This window comes from Diospyros lotus, chromosome 10 (genome assembly GCF_014633365.1).
Source record: "Diospyros lotus cultivar Yz01 chromosome 10, ASM1463336v1, whole genome shotgun sequence".
Lineage (NCBI taxonomy): Eukaryota > Viridiplantae > Streptophyta > Magnoliopsida > Ericales > Ebenaceae > Diospyros > Diospyros lotus.
In genome coordinates this window covers 12,299,965-12,321,858 of record NC_068347.1, presented here as the reverse complement: position 1 = coordinate 12,321,858, position 21,894 = coordinate 12,299,965, and the positions used below count along the sequence as shown (strand labels likewise).

At 38.8% G+C, this 21,894-nt stretch overlaps 1 non-coding gene across 1 annotated transcript; it reads left to right on the top strand.

Moving 5' to 3' along the window:
* The first annotated feature begins 10,817 nt into the window (after positions 1 to 10,817).
* LOC127812386 (small nucleolar RNA R71) lies at positions 10,818 to 10,924 on the top strand. Its single transcript, XR_008025890.1, has one exon. It is a non-coding gene; the product is annotated as a small nucleolar RNA R71 (small nucleolar RNA).
* The last annotated feature ends 10,970 nt before the right edge of the window (positions 10,925 to 21,894 follow it).

The following is a 21,894-nucleotide window of genomic DNA, read 5'->3' as shown; positions in this document are numbered from 1 at the left end:
TTTATATATATTATGGGAAATTAAATGCAAAGACTTAAGGGTCATTTAAGAATTTATTTTCCTTCATAATTAATGTGAATTAATATGATTAAGGGATTTGATGAAACTGAGCGTGAGAAGGTTTTGGATTTGTAGGCTCCTAGTTGCGTTAGGAGAAGAAGAGGTGGGCTTTAGGGTTGCTTCTCTCGCGAGTATATATATATATATAGTCATAGTCTTAGTTTCTTCACGTCGTGAAGAAGTAAGAAGCGAAGAACAGTGGAGTATTCAAGTTGCAGCAGTGTCTAGATCTTTCGTTGCAATCGGTTGAATCGATCAGAGAGACTAAGGCAAGTTCTTCTCCTTGTAATCATTTCTTAAGGGAGTATATTAGCACTACCTCAGTTATTCCAGATTGTTTATGCAGTTGTATCGTTCCAATTTTAGATACGTTATATATATATGCGTATATAGTATGTGTATATCAGTTCATGCATGTTTCCCTTACAGCGATTCCATTAAATATGACCATTAAATCATTCCTAAAGTTCTTTCATGTGGATTGGGATTTGTTTTCCCAAGATTTTGTTCTGAATGGTGTAGTTTTATTTAAATTTGAATCAAGTTTCAGTCTCTGTGAGCGTTCGTCTTTGGGTTTAAAAGTTGCAGACATCTAGATAGGTTCCCCCATATCTGGATGAGTTTTCCAGAGTATGTGAGTGACATTCGGATAGGCTAGAGGCTATCCGGACATGTCAAAAAGATTTATGTGAGTGACATTTGGATAGCCATTGTTCACATCCGGATGGTCTCAGTGATATCCGGATGCTTTGTTCTCGTATCCAGATGTGCCAGTGTTTATTCTGTGAGTGATATCCGGATACATCGAGCCGTATCCAGATGTGTCTAATATAAGTGATATCCGGATACCTTGTGTTGTATCTGGATGTGTCCAGAGTTATATCCGGATGTTTTTCTAATACATCCAGATGAGTCAAGTTGATATCCGGATATCTTGTTTCATATCCGGATGCCCTCTCAGAAGTTGGAATTTTTATATCCGAATAAGCTCTAGTAATATTAGAATGCCTTAGTGAGATATCCGGATGTCCAGAATCCTATCCGGATGTCCTAGTTTATATCCGAATACTTTTTAGCATATTCGAATAGCTCGTTCTTTGTGCCTCCAGTGTATCTGGATGACTTGTTTCATATCCGGATGTCTCCACTCATATCTGAATATCCTTATCCATATTCGGATGGCCTTCCCAGAAATTTCAAATAGGCTTACAGTGAGTCCTAATTCAAGTTTAATTCAATTAATGTATTCAATACCTTCCAAGCATTGAATTCATAAGCCAGAATATGACAAGTTAAACATGCCTATACCCTAATTCAAAATTCATAGAATCTTCGTATTCCAATATGTTAGATTAGATTGCATGATTAGTATTTGATATGACATGATCAACATGATTTCGTGAGATTATGTGCATACATCTTGGTATGAGCATTGAGCATGACTTTCTATTGAGCACTACATATTGTGTGCTAGCATGTATGTGAGCATTGTATTATGCGCGCCAGGCGGCTAGTCCGCGGGGATCCCATTAGTTTCAGTTCATTTTGTGTGTCGCTCGCCTGATGTCGACCAGGGAGCTAGGGGCATATTGCCGAAAGTATGTGCTTACAGTTTTTATGTATGCAGGATTCAGATCAGCCAGGTATGTTTTATCAGATTATGTGGGCCTATGAGCCAAAGTTGCATACCTGCATTTAGTTTACAGTTTATGTGCATTACATCTTGTAAATGCAATCCAGTAATTATTATATCTCTCAGTACAAGTTCAACAAGTATTTATCAGTATCGATATTCTTCGATTCAGCTTCAGTTATTCTTTCTAGCTTATTGCTTGCTGAGTTTTGTAGTTCACCTTGTACTCTTCACCATTCTAGGTCTTAGCAGGGGAGTACCAAATGTGGGGCTTAACAGCAGTGTCCAGTAGTGTGTGTACGTGGAGCCGCTCAAGACTAAAGATGTCTGGGAGTTGTTAGTTTTATAGTGTTTGTTAGTTTAGGTTTACATTATGTTTCAGTTTAGGGATTTTCCCTTAGATGTAGTTTATGGTTTCCAGTTTATGTTGACTCGGAGTTTTATTTCAGTTGATTGAGATATTCATTATGGTATCAGATTTTAGTTTATCAGTTAGTTTATTTTATTTTCCCCGTAGCAGCTCTTCTAGGGCAGTTCTAGGTGAGTGAGTGTTACAGTATTGGTATCAAAGCGGTGTTTTGAGAAGTCTCTAGTACACACATAGGATGTTGGGCAGAGTTAGGACTTGTGTCTGTCAGTTAGAAAAGTTAGCCCAATTTATAGTATTCTAACCCTAAGTGGTGATGCAGGAAGATGAGTGATAGAAGAGGACGATCCGTACTCGCAGTCAGGCTACTTCTATGCCAGATGAGGTTCTAGTACCCACACCAGGCTCACCAGGGGAGTCTGGTAGTGACTTGCGACAGGGTATGGCTGAGATGCGAGGCATGTTGGCAGGTTTGATGAGGGTAGTCGATACCCTAGTTACAAATCAGGCGAGGCAACCACAAGTACATAAAGAAGCAGGAGGCAATGGAGGCGATCCACCAGTTACTCCAACAATTCTAGTTGTAGAGACAGATACTGGGAGCCAATTACTGAAGGATTTCATGGCTTTTCGACCACCAGCATTTCATGGAGGTACAGATGCAATAGCAACGGAGAATTTCAACAAGTGTTCAATGACACTTATTTCCCAGCATGGGTCAAGGAATAGAAAGTCTATGAGTTCGTGGAGTTGGTACAAGGTACTAATACGATGGCCTAATACGAGGCAGAGTTTACAGCCTTGTCTTGATATGCTTCGGAGTTGGTGTCCACTGAAGCAAAGAAGGCTACCAAGTTCCAAAGAGGATTGTGTGCAGATATACGACATGCTTTTGGAGGAGCTATGAGCGTGGATTATGCCACGGTGGTCCAACGAGCATATGCTATCGAATGGGACCGCAACTAGTGGAGAGCAACACAAGCAGCTAAGAAGGGAACAGGTACATCTCAGGGTTCATCCAATAATAAGAAGAGGAAGTGGATAGCTGGACAAGGAAATAAGACAAAGAATAATCCATAGTGTGGGAGGAAGCACGGGGGACCGTGCCTAGCTGGGAAGAACGTATGTTACAAGTGTGGACAAGAAGGGCATAGGAAGAAAGATTGCTCGAGGAATCAAGCAGCACTCCCCGCACTAAAGGTGACTTGTTTCAGGTGCAGACAAAAAGGACACACAGCTAACCGGTGTACACAACTGCCCCAGAATAGAGGCCAACAGGCGAATTAGAGGCCACCAGCAGCTAGAGGGCCAGCAACACCTATACCCGCAGTACCAGTAGCTCAACATCCACCGCCCGTAGATAGACAGGTGCAGGGTAGAGTTTATGGCCTTACCACAGCTGAGGCAGAACAGGGTGACAGAACTATCTAAGGTATTTTATCCCTAAATGGTTATGATGTGCATGCATTATTTGATACTGGTTCTACACATTCTTTTATTGCACTGCGCATAGTATGTTATGTTCCTCATTCCTGGATTTTTTTGCCGTATCACTTGATTGTGTCTACGCCGGGAGATAAGATTATGGTAGCTAGGGAAATGTTTGAGAATTGTGAGATCGAGGTGCATGATAAGAAGTTATTGGCAGATTTGGTAATTCTCGACGTTAAGGATTTTGATTTGATCCTTGGCATGGATTGGTTGTCACGATATTATGCAAGAGTCGACTATCGGCGAAAGATTATTGACTTCGAACTACCTCAATAGCCAGTTCTTATATACAGAGGAGTCAAGCCTATGTCTACGATTCCTATGATCTCGGTGATGAAAGTCGAGAAGCTGATACGTGACGGATGTGAAACTTATATAGCTTTTGTGACCATTGACGAAGGAAGCAAGAAGAAGTTATCCGAGGTACCAGCAGTATGTGATTTCCCAGATGTGTTCCTTGATGAGTTACTAGGATTACCTCCTCGGAGAAGAGTGAAGTTTACTATTGAGTTATTACCCGGTACACAGCCTATTTCTAAGGCTCCATATCGGATGGCACTTAATGAGCTAAAGAAATTGAAGGCCTAGCTAGAAGAATTAATAGAGAAGGGTTTTATCCAACCCAGTTCATCCCCGTGGAGCGCACCAGTATTATTTGTGAGGAAGAAAGATGGATCTTTGAGATTATGTATTGACCATCGCCAATTGAACCAGGTGATAGTGAAGAATAACTATCCCTTACCTAGAGTGGATGACTTGTTAGATCAGTTGAAGGGAGCTAAGGTGTTCTCAAAGATAGATTTGAGATCGGGATACCATCAAGTGTGAGTTAGAGATGAGGATATTCAGAAGACTACTTTCAGGACTCGCTATGGACACTATGAGTTCGTGGTGATGCCATTTGGGTTGACAAATGCCCTAGTCGTTTTCATGGATTTGATGAATCGAGTTCTGCGTGAGTACCTAGATCGATTCATTATTGTCTTCATCGACGATATTCTGGTCTACTCACCTAATGTGGAGGAGCATATGGAACATCTTACACTAATATTGCGGAGGCTTAAAGAGGAGCAACTATACGCCAAGTTCAGCAAATGTGAGTTTTGGCTTACTCATATTGGATTTCTAGGCCATGTGATTTCTGGAGACGGTATTTCAGTGGATCCAGATAAGACCAAAGCAGTTATGGATTGGCCGAGGCCGACAACAGTGACAGAGATACGTAGTTTTCTGGGACTTGCAGGCTATTATAGGCGATTCATTGAGGGATTTGCTCGTTTATCTTCCCCTATGACTAAGTTAACAAGAAAATGAGAGAAATTTGAATGGAATGGTGTGTGTGAACGTGCCTTCCAAGAGTTAAAGATGAAGTTGACTACTGCACCAGTTTTAGCCATTCCAAGAAGTGGAGAGAAATATTCCATTTACAGTGATGCATCCCATTCAGGTTTAGGTTGCGTATTGATGCAAGAAGGTCGAGTTAATGCTTATGCTTCTAGACAATTGAAGAAACATGAAGTGAACTACCCTACTCATGATTTGGAGTTGGCAGCGGTAATATTTGCATTAAAGATATGGCGACATTATTTATATGGTGAGAAAGTTGAAATTTATATAGATCATAAGAGTTTGCATTATCTCTTATCTCAGAAAGAATTAAACATGAGACAAAGATATTGGGTCGAGTTATTTAAAGACTTTGACTGTGAGATTCTATACCATCCAGGAAAGGCTAATGTTGTAGCCGATGCTTTGAGTCAGCGAGGAGCTTCTATGGCTACGATGATGGTTCAAGAATGGAAGTTATTGGAGCAATTGAGTGCTCTATCCATTTCAGCCCCAGAGGATAGTATAGTGATGAGTTGCGCTTATATGAGGGTGCAACCCGAGTTATTTGATTTAATCAAGGACCAGCAAACAAAAGATGAAAAGTTGGCGCAGATTTTGGCAGATATTGAGAAATTTTCCCCTTTGGGATATACTCTACGGAGTGATGGTATACTCTTATTTCAGGGACGATTTGTATACCCGATGATGAAAATCTTAAGCAAGGGATTTTGAATGAAGCACACAAGAGTCGTTACACTATTCATCCAGGTCTTACGAAAATGTACCACGACCTAAAGCGGCAGTATTGGTGGAGTGGTATGAAGAAAGATGTAGCCAAATATATTTCACAATGTTCAGTATGCCAGTAAGTTAAAGTGGAACATTAGAAACCCGCAGGTTTATTAGTTCCATTACCTATTCCGGAGTGGAAGTGGGATAATATTGCTATGAATTTTTTGATGGGTTTACCCAGGACTACTAGAGGCTATGATGCTATATGGGTGATTATTGATCATTTGACTAAATCAGCCAATTTTCTGCCTATTAAGAAGACTTATCCATTGAACAGATTTTCCAGAATTTATATTAAGGAGATCATGAAGTTACACGGTGTTCCATTCGTCATTGTATCAGATCGAGATCCTCGTTTTACTTCTCATTTTTGGGGAGCTTTGCATGAGGCATTAGGATCTCAGTTGAAGTTCAGTACGACATTTCATCCGTAGACAGATGGTCAGTCAGAGAGGACTATTAGGACTCTTGAAGACATGTTGAGAGCTTGTGTTTTAGATTTCCAAGGTAGTTGGGATGAGCATCTACCTTTGGTGGAATTTGCCTACAATAATAGTTTTCATTCAATTATTGGAATGTCACCATATGAGGCTTTGTATGGGCGACCATGTTGATCGCCGATATGTTGGGAAGAGATTAGAGATAGGGCTTTATTGGGTCCTAAAATCGTGGAGTAGACGACAGAAAAGATTCGAGTTATCAAAGTAAGAATGAAAACAACCCAAGATAGATAGAAAAGCTATGTAAACAAGCGAATACGAGACCTCGAGTTTGAGGTAGGCGACCGTGTTTGGTTGAGAGTCATGCCTATTAAAGGTGTGAGAAGATTTGGCGTAACAAGGAAGCTTAGTCCCCGTTACATTGGTCCATTTGAAATTTTGAGGCGAATAGGGACTTTGGCATATGAGTTAGCTTTGCCACCTCAGTTGTCCCATGTTCATAACGTGTTTCACGTTTCGATGTTAAGAAAGTATGTGCCAAATCCTTAGCATGTGATTGATTTTCAAAATCTTGAAGTCAGAGAAGATGTGTCTTATGAAGAGATGCTTACAAGTATTTTAGAGCGGAAATAGAAGACTTTGAGGAATCGATCAATTCCTCTTGTGAAAGTGCAATGGTAGCGACACTCGTCAAAAGAGGTGACGTGGGAGCTAGAAGAAGAGATGAGGCGTCTTTACCCCTCATTGTTCGAGTAACCAGTTGCGAATTTGGAGGACCAAATTTTTTTAAGGAGAGGAGAAATTGTAACGACCCGTTAGAGGGCCTAGTATTTATTTAGAATTAGTTAATTAATTATTGAAGTAATTAATTAAGAGAATTTGCCATTTAATTTTTAATGTGGAAATTTAGATTTTTAATAGTAAGAATAGTATTTAAATAGCATTTATTTATTTTTTATATATTATGGGAAATTAAATGCAAGGACTTAAGGGTCATTTAAGAATTTATTTTCCTTCATAATTAATGTGAATTAATATGATTAAGGGATTTGATGAAACCGAGCGTGAGAAGGTTTTGGATTTGTAGGATCTTAGTTGCGTTAGGAGAAGAAGAAGTTGGGCTTTAGGGCTGCTTCTCTCATGAGTATATATATATATATAGTCATAGTCTTAGTTTCTTCACGCTGTGAAAAAGTAAGAAGCCAAAAATAGTGGAGACTTCAAGTTGCAATAGTGTCTAGATCTTCCGTTGTAATCGGTTGAATCGATCAGAGAGATTAAGGCAAGTTCTTCTCCTTATAATCCTTTCTTACGGGAGTATATTAGCACTACCTCAGTTATTCCAAATTGTTTATCCAATTGTATCGTTCCAGTTTTAGATACCTTATATATATATGCGTATACAGTATGTGTATATCAGTTCATGCATGTTTCCCCTACAACGATTTCATTAAATATGACCATTAAATCATTCCTAAAGTTCTTTCATGTGGATTGGGATTTGTTTTCCCAAGATTTTGTTCGGAATGGTGTAGTTTTATTTATGTTTGAATCAAGTTTCAGTCTCTGTGAGCGTTCGTCTCTGGGTTTAAAAGTTGCAGACATCCGAATAGGTTCCCCCATATGTGGATGAGTTTTCCAGAGTATGTGAGTGACATCCGGATGGGCTAGAGGCTATCCGAACATGTCAAAAAGATTTATGTGAGTGACATCCGGATGGCCATTGTTCACATCCGGATGGTCTCAGTGAAATCCGAATGCTTTGTTCTCGTATCTGGATATGCCAATGTTTATTCTGTGAGTGATAACTGGATGTGTCTAATATAAGTGATATTCAGATACCTTCTGTCATATCCGGATGTGTCCAGAGTTATATCCAGATGTTTTTCTAATACATCCGCATGAGTTAAGTTGATATCCGGATATCTTGTTTCATATCCGGATGCCCTCTCAGAAGTTGGAATTTTTATATCTGAATAAGCTCCAGTAATATCAGAATGCCTTAGTGAGATATCTGGATGTCCAGAATCCTATCTGGATGCCCTAGTTTATATCTGAATACTTTTCAGCATATCTGAATAGCTCATTCTTTGTGCCTCCAGTGTATCTGGATGACTTGTTTCATATACGGATGTCTCCACTCATATCCGGATATCCTTATCCATATTCGGATGGCCTTCCCAGAAATTTCAAATAGGCTTACAGTGAGTCCTAATCCAAGTTTAATTCAATTAATGTATTCAATACCTTCCAAGCATTGAATTCATAAGCCAGAATATGACAAGTTAAACATCCCTATACCCTAATTCATATTTCATAGAATCTTCGTATTCCAATATGTTAGATCAGATTGCATGATTAGTATTTGATATGACATGATCAGCATTATTTTGTGAGATTATGTGCATACATCTTGGTATGAGTATTGAGCATGACTTTCTATGGAGCATTACATATTGTGTGCTAGCATGTATGTGAGCATTGCATTATGCGCGCTAGGCGGCTAGTTCGCGGGGATCCCATTAGTTTCAGTTCAGTTTGTGTGTCGCTCGCCTAATGTCGACCAGGAAGCTAGGGGCATATTGCCGAAAGTATGTGCTTACAGTTTTTATGTATGCATGATTCAGATCAGCCAGGTATGTTTTATCAGATTATGTGGGCCTATGAGCCAAAGTTGCATACCTGCATTTAGTTTACAGTTTATGTGCATTACATCTTGTAAATGCAATCCAGTAATTATTATATCTCTCAGTACAAGTTCAGTAAGTATTTATCAGTATCGATATTCTTCGATTCAGCTTCAGTTATTCTTTCCAGTTTATTGCTTGCTGAGATTTGTAGTTCACATTGTACTCTTCACCATTCCAGGTCCTAGCGGGGGAGTACCAGATGTGGGACCTAACAGCAGTGTCCAGTAATGTGTGTACGTGGAGCCGCTTAAGACTAAAGATGTCTGGGAGTTGTTAGTTTTATAGTGTTTATCAGTTTAGGTTTACTTTATATTTCAGTTTAGGGATTTTCCCTTAGATGTAGTTTATGGTTTCCAGTTTATGTTGACTTAGAGTTTTATTTCAGTTGATTGAGATATTTATTATAGTGTCAGATTTCAGTTTATTAGTTAGTTTATTTTATTTTCCCTGTAGCACCTCTTCTCGGGCAGTTCTAGGTGAGGGGGTGTTACAGTCTTCCTAAAATCAATGGTATTTCCCTATCTTCTTCTATTTCAAGCACAATAAAATCCACAGGAAAAATAGATTTAGCAACTTTAACAAGGACATCTTTTATCATTCCTATGGGATGTTTAATGGACCTATCAGCAAGTTGCAAGGAAACAGAAGTATGCTTAATTTCACCAAGCCCTAGCTTTTTAAACAAAGAATATGGCATCAAATTTATGCTAGCACCTAGATCACAAAGAGATTTATTAAATTCACGATTTCCAATAATGCATGGTATGGTAAAACTCCCTAAATCTTTCAATTTTTAAGGCATCTTGTTTTGGATAATGGCGTTGCACTCCTCAGTAAGCATCACTGTTTCATTCTCATCTAGTCGCATTTTCTTTGATAGAATTTCCTTCAAGAACTTTGCATAACTTGGCATTTGAGCCAATGCATCTGCAAAAGGAATGTTAATATGCAATTTTTTAAACACATTAAGAAATTTGAGAAAATTCTTATCTTCATTTTGCTTTTGCAATCTCTGAGGGAAGGGAACATATTTCTTCATATTTTCAACCTGCCTTGCATCTTCCTCTTCTTTTTGCTTATTTTCTTCCTGCACTGTTTTCCACTTTGGTATCCACTTTGTAGTTTCAGTCGACCGCTGATCTTCAAATTTTAACTTTTCTGATTCAGTCGCATTTCGATCGCCATCACTGATGGCCCAATCGACTGTTTCTGGAAAATTCTATCCAGCTTCTTCTGGTTTAGCCTTTTCTTCTTCATCTTGCCCCACTTGCTTTCCACTCCTCAACTTTATTGCTTTGCACTGCTATTTTGTATTATTTTCTGTTGTGCTTGGTAGCATTCCTTGAGCTCTATTGTTCACCATATTGGCTATGTGGCCAATTTGCATTTCTAGATTTCTGATGGCAGTTTGTTGATTTTGATACATAGTGTTTGTCCTAGCCATATAATTTGAAGTCGTCTTAGCCATGGTAGCCACTAAATCTTCCAATGAAGGCTTCTTTTTCTTGCTGTTGGAATCCTATTGGAGGCTTCAACACATTCTGATTATTGGACCCTGAAAAATTGGGGTGATTCCTCCATCCTGGATTATAAGTGTTTGCATTGGGATTGAATTGTTTTCCTTCTTGATTAGCCACATAATTGACTTGCTCAAATGGTTGAGGTACAAAAGATATCCCAGCTTGACACTCATGGGTAACATGAGGACCTACACAAATCTCACATACCTGCATACAAGATTAAATAGACTTAATATTCAACTGATCAATTTTCTTAAAAAGATTATCTACCTTTGCATTCAATGCTGTCATCGCATCAATCTCATGTACTCCAGCTATTCTTCTTGGCATAGATCTTTCAGATGACCATTGATAGCTGTTGTTGGCCATCTTTTCAAGAAGGTTATAAGCTTCATTAGTCTCTTTTCCCATTAAAGCTCCTCTTGCAGTTGCATCAATAGTAATCCTGGTGTTATGATTTAAACCATTATAAAATGTTCCACTAACCACTTTGGAAGCCCATGAAGAGGACATTTTCTTAACAACTCTTTAAACCGCTCTCATGCTTCATATAAATTCTCCACGCCTGCCTGCATGAAATTGGTTATATCATTCCTTATTTTTGTAGTTTTCGCAGGTGGAAAGAATTTATTAAGTAATTTCTGTGCCAAATCATCCCATGTTGTAATGGACCCTGCAGGCAAAGAGTTCAACCAATACTTAGCTTTATCTCTTAATGAAAAAGGATATAGCCTAAGTTTAACTACATCATTAGAGACACCATTTTGCTTAAAAGTATTACAAATCTCCAAAAAATTAGCCATGTGAGCATTGGGGTCATCGTTCGATAACCCACTAAACTAAATAGAGATTTGAATCATTTGAATAATAGTTGGCTTGATCTCAAAATTATTTGCCCCTATGGTTGGTCTGGTGATGCTGGAAGGCATAGCTTACTTCCTTAAAGCTCTAGCTTGCCCATTTTTTTGCTCCACAATTTCGTCTCCCATGTTTTGTTGAGATTCCAATGTGACCTACAAAGAAGAAATAGAATATCACAACGGTTAAAAATTTGATTTTTTTATATTTATTATTATTATTATTGAACACTCAAAAATTCAAATAAAAATGCAATAAAAGAGAACACAAAAATGAAAACAAACAACTAAAAACAATTAATGTCTAAACTAATATTCAAGTTAATTAGTATTGATATTAATACCAATCCCTGACAACGACGCCAAAAACTTGTTAGGCTAATTTACAAGCGTACGAATCGCGCAAGTGATATAATGAATGAGTAGAGTGTCGATCCCATGAGGATTGGATTAAATACCCAAATTAGATTAACTTTAATATTATTTAGACTATAAAAAAAGATGAATTTGAATAGATTAAACTAATAAGAATTGAAATTAATTTAAAAACAACTTAACTTGGATAAAATGGAGGCAACTAAGGTGTTTCGAATCCACTTATTAATCCATCTTAATTTTTAATCAATTGGGTTTCTATCAATTCAATAGGGGTGAATATCTAAATTGGTTAGCTTCTTTCCCAAGATTTACTAACTTAATTAAATCTCAATTTGTTAACAATAAACATATTTTTCAATAGTTATAACAAATCGAAATTCATTGTTAAGTTCCAATTCATTATCCCTCATAAGATTTAAGTATCAAATCTCTTATCAATTATTTATCTTATGAAATTTATTACTTCAACCTGTTATGAAAATTACCTTTTAGTTTCAAATCATAATACAAGATCAATTAAATGATAGTTAAATCACTCAATTATATTAAGAATAAGTAATAAATAATTAAAATCACAATAAAAAACTCAATCAATAAAAATCAAGAATTCATAACAAGTTTCATCACAAGCCCTAGTTAAATAAAATTAATAAAATACAAACAAAACTGAATGAAGAATGGCAAAGACGAAGGTCCCTGCACCGCTGTAATTGATCATGCGGCCTTCACTGTGTGTGAGGCTTGGCTTCCCGTGCGCCACTCCAGTTGCGTCCAAATCCATTCTTCAATTTCCTTCACTGCCGTGCCGCCAGCCCTTGTTCCCTTCTCTTATTATATGTATATATATCTATGATGCACGGCCACTCTCCCCTTCCTCCTCCTCTGATTCCTTATATATACATAATGAACTCCAACCTCTCCACACCCTAATCTATCTCCCCTTCGAACTTATATTATTATATTTAAAATGCAACTCCCTTAACTCCACATTCACGCTGGTTCACTTCGTAAGTAATATAATATATAGACATGGCCACGGTTCATGAACCGTCGGTTCCGGTTCATGAACCGCCGGTTCCGGTTCAAGAAATCTTTGAACCTGAATCGAACCGCCCAAGGGCGGTTTGGGACGGTTCGGTTCCGGTTCCGGTTCGTGCCGGTTCGGTCAACGGTTTGGACCGGTTCGGTCAACGGTTTGAGCCGGTTCGGTCAACGGTTCCGGTTCCGGTTCAAACCGAATTTTTTTAATTTTTTTTAAATATTGTTGTATTCAATTTTGGTCCTTGTTCCGTTGTTCGGTTCGGTTTGGTTTTGATTTTTAATTGTTAAATGTAATTGTAAATATAAATATTCTCAACCATATTTTTAATAAAAAAACACTACTAAAAATTGAAGAAATATAAGTAATAATTTCATTAAAAATAATTAAAACAACTAAACAAGTATGTAATACAAGTAATTAATTTTTACAAATGTGAAAAATAAAAAATAAAAAATAGAATTAGACTTAATTTCATTAAAAAATAATTACAACAAAAATGTAATACAAGTAATTAATTTTTACAAATGTGAAAAAAAATAAAATATGGACTTGGATCCTACGCATCTTCATTGGAGTCGGAAGTCGCCGTTGTTGAACCATCATTAACCCATTCGTCAGATGATGATGAATGGATAAGTTCTTCTTGACGTCGCATGTTAGCTCTTTCCCAATCATCGAGGCAAACTTGAGCTTCTAATGATTCTGGAGCCAATCTTGATCTTCTTTCGTCCAAAATGTTGCCTCCACTACTGAATGTTTGTTCAACGGCTACAGTTGAAGCTGGAACTGCAAGAAGTTGACTTGCAATAATTGCAAGAGTTGGAAATGTCTCCTTGTGCCTTTTCCACCACTCCAAAATTTTAAAATTTAAACCTGTATCATCACCAAACTCAAAAACTGTGGTTAGATAAGTTTCGAGCTCCGAATGTGAGCTCGATCTAGGTTTTTTCCTCCTTTGATCTAAAAATTTATGACCCCATTTCATTGGTTGGGAGGAAGAGGAATGCGGAGCCATGGATGAAAATGATTCTTCACTACTAGGAGCAATAACATATGCTTCATATAATTGAAATGAATATTAAAAATATCAGAAGTAGAAATTTTTCCACCTCCCTTTTGTTGAGTTTCACTCTCTTGTGTTTGAAAATTTTGAGCTTCAAACTCAACATTTTCAACATTTCTACCTTCACTTGCCATTTTTTTGAAAAAAGTATGATAATAAAAAAATATAATAATGATAAAATAATATAGTAACAAGTAATAAATAATTAACAATATAATTGAATAAATTGATAAATAACAAAATGAGAAGATTGAAGAAATTGAAATTAAAATATTAAATGAGAGACAAAATTGAGAGAATAATAGCTTGAGACTTGAGAGAGAGAGAGAGAGAGAGAGAGAGAGAGAGAGAAAGTGTGAAAAATGAGTGGGGGAGGGAGGGGTATATATAGATAGGAATTATAAAATTTTAAAAAAAAAAAATAAAATTGGCTGGGGGTGGCAGCCAACGGTCCAATTTTGGACCGTTGGGGGGGGGCCAACGGTCCAATTTTGGACCGTTGGGGGAGGGGGGGCACGGCCGCACGGGGGGGGGGGGGGGGCACGGGGGAGGGGAGGGGGGGGGCAACGGTCCGGTTCCGCGGAACCGGCGGTTCTGGTTCTCCGGAACCTTGAACCGGAACCGGACCGAATTTCGCCCGTTCGTCGTTCGGTCCGGTTCCGGTTCGAACCGCCGGTCCGGTTCAATTTTGGCCATGTCTAATAATATAACATATATATAATACAATATATAATATGTAATATATGATATAATAAAATATAATATTTAATATACTATTAATTATATAACTTTAATTATATTATAATATTAATTATTTATAATACATATTTTTTATTTTTATTATAATATTAATTTAAAATATTAATTTTGAAATTACTTTTATAATATCCTTTTTTTTTCTTTTTATGCCCAAATCTTCGAAATAACATCCTTTTTTGGGTTAATATAAAAAGAGATTAAAATGATGTAAAATCTATGTAAACACACATTTTTTGTGGGAAAAATAGTACAAGATTAAAATGAAAAGTAGACAAAAATATGCATACAATTAAATCCTATCACTTGCCGTTGCCCTGAAAGGCAACACATATACCTCCAACAAACTTGTGTGCGCCGTCCCGGGTCAGTGCTCCTGTCAGCCAAATGCTCGTGCTGGTCCTCCAGACACCCGAGTTGTAGAATAGCTGAGCCGTAGGCTTCCTGGAAACGGTCCTCCCGTTTGAGAACTATGAACTGTCGGTAACCATGCAATACACATAAAAATGCATTGGTGTAGTGAGCATCAACGTGATACACTGGTACCCATACATTCAGGCATCAAGCCATGCTCCGCCCACATAGTAAACCATATGCGATGCATATGCTCGTGCCAGATGCAATCTAACCATGCTAGAATGTCCGTGTCCAAGCATACTCAATAAATGAATAACCGAACATGCATCCTGTACCCATGTGCATATCAAATCATGAATAGTAATACAACATATCGAATCATGCAGTAAATTACATAATGACAGAGCTAGTCAGCAGTGCCCGGCACCGGTCAACGGTCAGTGACTAGGAGTGTCCGCCTGACGATCTACTTTAGGTCCGTATAATAGTCTACTCCAATGTCACCAAACAGCCAACCCCTGCCCCACTACTCGATAGGCTCTAGTTTACTCACACCTAAGAAATCTATAATCAAAATCGCACATCTAGGAACCTAGTCCCTAAGTTGGGTTTAGCATTATTTCGAAAGGAATGGGGGCGGTACAAATCCCCGTAGGCACACAACAAATAAAACCCCAACGAGTCTCATATTTAATTTAAATAATTCATGCTAATAAAATCCTTGATTTGTATAATTAATATGCGAAACCGAAACGAATTAAGGGAAGGGTTTACAAAATGGAAGGAGTTCACAAAGGTAGAAGAGAGTTTGCCTCGTTTTAGCAGATTACAGCGTTTCCACACTTGTATGCCACCAAATTAATACAAGCTGCAAATTAACATAAACTCCCATAATTAATAGAATTGGACCCAAAATTAAATTCCAACCATACAGAATGTTTAACACATATTTCTCTACTTACATGGGTAATTAAACCTCAATTACACTTTGATTAACCCTGAATTTCTCCCAACTTTCCCATTTCCACTTACCATCTTCTTCCCTTTATTTCCTCTCTATTTTCTGCTTCAAAAATGGCCTAAATCGGCCTTAAAAACAAAGTAGAACGGAGGCTTCTCATGCAAGAAAATAGGCGGCTGAGAGCGCGCCACGTGGCTGCAAATTGGCTAGCACTGACGCCTCGAAACTGTACCGTTTTGGCTGCCCCTTGCTGTCCAAAATAATTTCTTCTTCCCCCAACACATGGAGCCCCCAGCGAATCGAACCCGTGACCTGGCCCAAGCTTCCGTCGCACGTGACCACCAGGCTAGCCACCATCCTCAACATATAAATGCACTAAGTTAATTTTAAAGTAACTCTCAACCACTTCCGGAATTTACATTTTAGCACCCATAATGTTCATTAATTACACACACCCTAACTTCCATTTTCACTTATTCCACTAACACCCCAAATTTCCATAAATTTACCCAATTATTTCCATCATTATTTTCATAATTATTTTCCAATAATTTAATTAATTACCCTTAATTTCCTATTTCCACAAAACAACATAAAGTATTATTTTTCCTTAAATATTCAAATACCCACTAATGACCTTAACATTGATATTTATAATTATTATTTATCTCCAATTTTTGGGATGTTACAGTCGCCCCCCCTTAATGGAATTTTGTCCTCGAAATTCTCGTTGGTTAGCTCAAGCCAATCAAGGAGACACACCTATTCCAAAGAATTAGACTTATTAAACTCGCATTTAACTCTATTTCAACAAAATAAATCCGTAATTCCCATGACAACATTCCACACTCTCCAAAACATTCCATATCATCATTTTTCAGTATTCCCACAAGTCCGAGTCTACTACGTATCGTACTTGACTTAATACATTAGCACATCTCCCCAATCCATCACCTCAATTGGACCACGTTATGACCACTAATACCTCAATCAGCTTAAGGAACATCATCAACCGTATTACATACAACAACAAGGTTCTCCTATTATAATATAATAATCCAACCGTTCCCCAAAGCTATCTCTCATTCTCATCACACTTCCGTTTAATACTATCTCGACCATATATCAACCTAAAGGCAAACTCAAAATTCAGAGGTATTCAATCCCAATGATAATCTGATCCGTAGCACAAACTCAATGCAAATGCAATTAACTTCAAATACAATCGGTAGTGACAGGAGTGGAGCCATCCTCTTGCATGACAAGAGGCTATTACTCGGTAATGTGACCGGGACTTGCCATGTACCTATGAAGCATAAGAACATGGAAACGATACCGCATACTCAATCAAGAATTTAACAACAATATCCTTTAGTCTGACTTTTTCCAACTGATGCTTAACCAGGTACATAGCATTTTCTTGGCAGTACTTTCTCCCACAATTTGCCGCGTATGCTCAAGGTCCCGTCAATAAATATGGGTAGTCATTTAATCAGGAATATCAAGGAATAAATGTTCTCCACTTAATACATCTTGATATCTAAAATGTCACCAAATCTCCCCCCTAAAGGAATCGACAAACCCAATTGTTAGTTCCTCTTATGACTTATTCAGTGACCACCAACCCTCAGTCTTGTCCTGCTGCTGATCTTAACTCCAAATAGCTAATTTGAAAAACCTCATCTTGATCGCTAAATACTAGCCCTAACCTCCTCGAAAATTTTGTAAGTTAGCTGAAACACGATCTTTAGAACTAGTGTTATTTGCTCTGTAGCCTGCTCGACTGAAAGCACCACACTGTATCAATAATTGTTCTAATCCCCAAGGCATCTCATAGGTCTCCCCAAAAGTGAAAAGTACCTTAAAGATGTGGGTTAAGCATTCTTTTAACTGGCATACCAGGCCATCTCATGTTTTCATCGATGTACCACTTGACCAACACCTGGAGGAGTCTCATCTCCTCAATCGGTTAACAACCGACCTTAGGGTGAGTGGACCGCAATTAATACCGAGCCTACTCATAGCAACCACTATCCTTACAGAAGAATCTATATGGTCCTAGTTTCCATTACGACGTACTTAATGTTACCCTAGGTTACCCTCTATTTCTGTAACCCCATAGTTACTTAGACATACAACTAACTTCGGTCCTTGCCATACGCCCAGGTATCTCCCGCAACAACAATCTTAGAGGGGTTTCCTTATTTCTAATTCACTTTATCACAGATGCTCCACGGAGGCTTAAAACGTTTACTATCACATTTGTTTTATTATAGAATCTCACAGCCTTAGTCCTTCGTCACTCCAACCGCGGCGTCGCTTGTACTCCGCTCCACCTGTGAGAACTAAACACCTATACCTTATCTAGGTAGTGATGCCAAATCTCCTAGCAGCATAACCATTGTAAACTCTAAGTCCACAATTCTATAGTAGTCCTTCAGTCAATTCCCATCATAGATCTCTTTTGGGGTCAAACTTATCATAAATACATTTGGTTTAGAGCTTTATCTGTTAAGCTCCATCTAGAACTTGGGACTTCGTATTGGTGTTCCGAGTTATCCACCCAGATTCGATTAAACCTAGGGTTGATGCCCTAACCTTCAAGGAATGCAAACCCCTTAGAACCTCAATTTGCCTTCACACCCCATCACATTACGTATCTCTCATCCGAATATGTATAGACAGTTTAACTGTTAACTACACCCAAGCTACCGCATTATCCAACCTTCAGTTTTCCATCTTAGTACGCCATGCACACATCTCGGTACCTACATATCTTCCATTTACCATCGGACTCCTATAGCACATTCCCACCATGTGGGACCTTTCCGTACCACTCCTGGCAAAATCAAATCATGGATCTCCCGCTCATATTCTATCACGACCTCATCTCTCATGAAATTAACGCATGCCTTTTATAGGGTGTCAGCAACACTTGGTGAGACCAAGGGAGCTCTAGACCTCTATCTCTGTCGCTGGTCCCGACTAATCCATAAATAGTGCGAAGGCGTCGATTAGCCCAAATGGCATGGCCACAAACTTATAGCGGTCGTACGAGTACGACAAACAATCGTTAGAAGACACCTCAGAGTTAGCCCAGAAAATCATCTGCTCGGGAGGAAGAACATTTATGCCTCAAGGTTGCCCGATTCAATTGCAGGGTCAATCCCTTACTAAGGCAACCTCTCGGGTAAATCTTCAAGGAAGTCAGGAGTATCCCTCGCTCATTCACAACCAGGGAAAGAATCTAACCATACACGCCCTTCTCATGAACAACGTGCGCCCTAAATGTAGCTTTAAAAGTTCCCTTAATCACTTCCCTCAAACGAGGTATGTGTTATCCCTAATCCGCATCACCAATAGACAATGGTTAGGGACCCAATAAATCCACCACAAGTCAGGTGTTCGGTCCACTCGATCTTAGCAAAAACGGTTCGCAACCAAATGTCCATCGCAGGCTAAATCTGTGACTTTTCAGGTTCATACTATTCATCACATCAGGTCACTAGGATACTCTTTGCTAATAGCAACCTAAGGATCCCAAGGCTCATAAATTTACTAAATACATCTCATTACATAATACCTTCAAACATTGTACATGGTGTTTCTCACACAATTCCCATCCTCACAAAACTCATAATTTACAACCATACATTTACATTACAGCCCCCTAATAATCACACTAACTAGAACTCCACTCATCACCCCTAGCAACCAAGATAACTTCATCTACCAGGTAAGCTAAGTCTTCATTGCTAGCTACGCTAGAGCTGGGTTCAACAGGTCCCTCCAGTGGCTGTGATGGTCCTCTCACGGTGGCTTGGATTGACTGGGTGCCAGATAATGCTCCAATCCTAGGCACGTCCTGTACCGGTCCCTAGTAAGGCTCCCAAATGGCAGCTTGTTGCCTCACAGCCCTGGCAAAAGTATCATAATGGGAACGAAGGCTTATATCATTCATCATTACTTCAGTCAGCTGCCTCCACATGTCATTCATGTGCTCACTGGCAAACATAACTTGTCTCTTTGACAATCCTCAAAGGGTCTCGTGGATCGTCTCTTGAAACAACTCGTCAAGCCGATACATATAACTCACTAGGTATTCCTCTTCGTCTTACCCGCCTCCCCATGCAGAAGCAAACTCCTGTTCCTACCGACACTATAAATGATCCAATGTTGGGAGGTCATCCTGATTGGGTAGGGGAACATCGGGATCTGGTCCTCCAGGTTCCATTAGGATACTCAAAATCTGCATACAGCACCAAGTATCAGGAAAATATATTAAGGTTAGACCAACCTCTTACCCAAACAGCTAGGGTAGGCACAAGTCCTAAATAAATCCCATTCATACCACTTGCGGTCCCATCCTAACGTGCACTGATCACCATTACACGAATATAAATTGGGACACAGTCTCTCACACGAACCAGTAAAACTCAACTTGACGCAGCTTAACCCTACTCGATTCACCTAGACCTCCCTAAAGCTAACTGACAACCTTGGTGTATAAGAACTCGTCCCCCAAAACAAACTCAAACTATGCTCAGATACCAACAATGTAAGCACCCCCATCGGGATATCCCAACCACCCGGACTACCTGAATGAGAGCACTTACGGAAGGAGAAAGAACGAAACACAAGATAAGAACTACCCTGGCATGCATATAAAAGAATTAATGCAGTGGAATCTAAGTTATACACATGCATGCACTACGGGTACTCCTCTAACACAACGGTCACATGATAAATAAATGAATGCAGACTCCTGTGCCGACATACATGATACACGAGGAAAGACCTGACATAGTAAAAAATAAGAGAGTTAATCCCTCTCAAATATCAGAGTCAACTAGGGCTGACGGGGGAATGATGAAGATTGACCGAACTGCCTATACACTATACCGACTCTGTCGCTAAAGGTTGTCTCTCTTGCCCTTGACCCACACTACCACTACTTGGAATGATGGAAAGCAAAGTGAGTTGAGAGACTCAGCAAGCATAAAGAAAGGAAGGTTGTAGGTTGAACATATCCAATAAACCCTCCCTAGAACACCAACCCCTAAGCACACACAAACCATGAGATGCCCAATGTAATACCCCAGAACTTGATATAAAGCTTGGATGTTGTAATGGAAATTATAGTAGCAAAATGAATGGTATTTTGATTCAGAGCATTAACGTAATAAGGGAATGATTATAATAATGAACTTTTCCCCAAAAGTCTTAAGGTGGCATGACTGGGAAGAATAATATTGGCCTTGGAAAAGAGAGAAAATTGTTATAATAGATTCTTATCCTAAAAGTCACGTGGAGGTGTAATTTGGAGGCTTGGGATTGGAAGGAAATGGAAATTAAAGGTAATCCAAAGGGATAATTCAAGGGCTGTAATGACGACTTGGGAAGAAAAAAGGGGGTAACTTAAATGCTAAGGGATAATGTAGTAATGATAGCTTGAGGAGAAAAATGTGTAACTTAAGAGGAAAGTAATATCTAGAGATATGGATGCTTTGAAAGCTTATATAAAGGGGGGGAGACCTACGTGGGAGTGAAGTATAACAAGTGTGGTGAGTACACTAAGCAAAACAAGAGGAGAAAGAATCAAAGAAAGTAAGGAAGAGGAAGGGTGGAGACATCTCATCCGAAATAAGCCGAAACAGCAAGAAAATCGAAGAGGTACGTTGATTCTATTTCCATGGGGTCGTAGAGAACGAAAAGGGGAGTCCGTAGGTTCAAATGGAGAGTGAATCGAATAACAAATGAGCAAGTTATAGCATTTTTAATTTTTAGTTGCAGAATCCGTAACAAGGAGGAAGACGGCGCGTGGCCACTCTTCTAGAGGAGCGTGAGGGCGCATCCGACCTCCGTTTGACTTAAAATTTTCACCATAATTCTTATATTTTAATTATTTACAACCCCATGTAAAAATATTTAAGGTTTGGTTCATTGAAATGCGTGATTTCTGTAGAAACAACCTTTAGTGCTTGAAATCGGGCTGTGAATAGTGCTATCGAAGGGGAAACGATCAAGGTGAGTGATTCTTGCATGTTTTGTGACACTTTGAGCATTTGTTGCTTCACTTGTGTGTGGATGTTGGCTTGCATAACATGCCTTTGTGGCTTACACGTCATATTTTCCCTTTGCTATACATATTCTTTCTA